The sequence below is a fragment of the Apium graveolens genome, chromosome 7, assembly GCF_009905375.1.
Source record: "Apium graveolens cultivar Ventura chromosome 7, ASM990537v1, whole genome shotgun sequence".
NCBI lineage: Eukaryota > Viridiplantae > Streptophyta > Magnoliopsida > Apiales > Apiaceae > Apium > Apium graveolens.
The window spans coordinates 139,129,152-139,132,056 of NC_133653.1; the positions used below are offsets into that span (position 1 = coordinate 139,129,152).

The 2,905-nt window shown below is 39.9% G+C and overlaps 1 non-coding gene across 1 annotated transcript; it reads right to left on the reverse strand.

Annotated features, from left to right (window-relative positions):
• Nucleotides 1-2,361: 2,361 nt before the first annotated feature.
• On the reverse strand, nucleotides 2,362-2,468 carry LOC141675796 (small nucleolar RNA R71). Its single transcript, XR_012556429.1, has one exon. It is a non-coding gene; the product is annotated as a small nucleolar RNA R71 (small nucleolar RNA).
• Nucleotides 2,469-2,905: the final 437 nt, after the last annotated feature.

Genomic DNA, 2,905 nt, shown 5'->3' on the forward strand with positions numbered 1-2,905 from the left:
TTTGATGTCCTCGTAACAACCACGTCGTTGGTATAAGGGTTCTTCTCTGCATGTATATGTCCACCTTTTATTGGCTTACAATTATCCATACTTATCATATAACCCCATCTGCTACACGGGCTCATTTCACTTCCTTTTGAAATATTCAAAGAATGGACCTTACACAAGAAGGAATTTGTGTATATGATTATGATTGGAAACTTTTTGTAAGGGATAACAGTTGATAAGTGGCATTTTATACCACTTAGAACGTCTTAAAATGGCTTAAATTGGTGTCTTGAAATCAAGTATTTTGTGTATTTGATGCGTTTTTCTAGTGTTTATGCATTTCAGGGTAATAGTTGCATTTCGGGGGAGGAATCATCAAGAATAAGCCTTGGCATGTGTTCACCATTGTGAGAGGAAAGGAATGGGCAGATTACGGCGAAGAAACGGAGCAAGCTTGGAATTTTTCCAGTAGGGTCCTGCGCGCCCGCGCAGCAATGCTGAGCGGCCGCGCAGCAGCCTGCGCGCCCGCGCAGATATGCTGAGCAGCCGCGCAAGGTCGGGGGAAAAAGCTGAATTATTTTAGACTTCTACTTCTGTGTGGCTTCCAACTTCTATGTAATCTGAGTTTTATGGGACTATTATATAGGTAGATTTGAGACGTTTTCATGGAGATTATTAAGGAGAGTATTAAGGGGATTATGTTTTAGATTGTGTTTTACGCAAGAAGCGAAGGAGATAAGGAAGAAGACCGATTTAGCACACCGCAACGAAGAGGAAGCATATATTCTTGTGATTCTTGTTTCGTTGTAACGTTGGATGCTAGTTTTCTTGCTTTGACTTATTTACTCTTGTGACGTACTCTGTTTTAATATAATTAGTGTAGTTATTATTTTCTTGTGTTGTTTGTCATGATTTCATATGAACCCATGATGGCGATAAGTTCTATTATGGGCTAATCGTGATCATGGGGTTACAACGGATTTATTATGGAATTCTTTAGTTAATTGTTTAATACTTTAGTGTGTGATGATTGCATGATATCTAGTATTGGTTGTGCGTATTCGTCTTATGTGCGTCGCGAACATATAAGATAGGGTGTTAATCTCTTGTGAAGCGACGGTGGATCTTGAGATTTAGAACTTGCCATGCTAGCATAGGTTCATGTACGTTGTGCATGATTAGTGGGTAACTCTAACAGTTTTATTTGCCCTATGTAATCAAAAGGGATAACTTGTGCTTAAATCGTTGTGTTGTCAATTTCTGTAGACATATAGGAACTCAACATAATTGATGACTATTCAACTTCTATCTTAATTGTGGATGCTTGGTAGAATGGTATTAGTACAATGAAAGTTGGCTTTTATCAGTTTCGTGTTATTCGATTAATATCATCACTGTCACATGCTAAAGGTAATAACAATGGCTATAGAAGGAAGTAATAATGAAGTTGTGATCTCATGAGTGTTTTATTATTGATAAATTGAAGTGTTAGTTAAGTGGTTAATTGAGTAGTTAATTATAGTTAATATTTAATCAACAATTTTAAGTGTTATTATCTTAACATTGAGAAGTAATCATACATTGGTGAGTGAGTTTAATTAGACAATAAATTAGTCTGAGTCTCTGAGGGAACGAACTAGAAAGTATTCTATATTACTTGTGAACGCGTATACTTGCGTGAATATTAGTGCGTGTTTTCGCCCTAACAAGTTTTTGGTGCCGCTGCCGGGGATCGAAGTATTTGTTTAGTTTATGTACTTACCATCATTGGTCATTAGGACTCAGTGATTAGGACGTAGTAGTTACTTACTCTTTTCGGTTGTGTTTCAGGTACTTTAGCAAGCGTTTATGCAAACTCGTTCTCGTGCTCGCAAGAGGACTTTAGATACAGCTGAGGAGACAGACGAAGTTCTTGATATTCCGGAGAAGTTAGATTTTGAGGATTCGGATTCAGGAGCTGAGCAGAAAGAACCAGTAAACATGGGAGATCGTATTGTTCAAGCTGATCCAGCTCTTATGGATTTTTCTCGGCCTAAAATTGATGATATTCAGTCAAGCATCCTTCATCCGGCTATTCAAGCTAACACCTTTGAAATCAAGCCGGGCACTATTCAGATGGTGCAGAATTCTGTTTCTTTTGGAGGAGCGGCAACTGAAGACCCCAACATGCACATAAAGAATTTTGTCGAGATCTGCAGCACTTTTAAGTATAATGGCGTGACTGATGAGGCTATCAAGTTGAGGCTTTTCCCATTCTCACTGAGGGATAAGGCTAAAGACTGGTTACATTCTGAACCAGCTGGGTCCATCACTACGTGGCAAGATCTTGCGCAAAAGTTTTTGGTGAAGTTTTATTCAATGGCAAAGACTGCTGCTATGAGGCGTGCTCTTACTCAGTTTGCGCAGCAACCTACAGAATCTATGTGCGAGGCTTGGGAACGCTACAAGGAAATGTTGAGAAAATGTCCACATCATGGAATGCCGGATTGGATGGTGATCACTGGTTTTTATAATGGTTTGGGGGCCCAATCTCGGCCCATGCTCGATGCAGCAGCTGGAGGAGCCTTATGGGCTAAAAGCTATACTGAGGCATATAATCTTATAGAGACGATGGCTGCAAATGAGCATCAAAACCCAACTCAGAGGATGACGTCAGGCAAGGTCGCAGGTATTCTGGAAGTTGATGCAGCCACCGCTATTGCAGCCCAGCTCCAAGCGCTATCAATGAAGGTTGATTCTCTGGCTACGTATGGAGTTAATCAAATAGCTATGGTTTGTGAGCTTTGTGCAGGTTCTCATGCTACGGATCAGTGTTCTCTTGTCAACGAATCTGTTCAGTATGTGAATAATTATCAGCGACAATAGCAGCCTGTGCCAACGACCTATCATCCTAATAACAGAAATCATTCAAATTTCA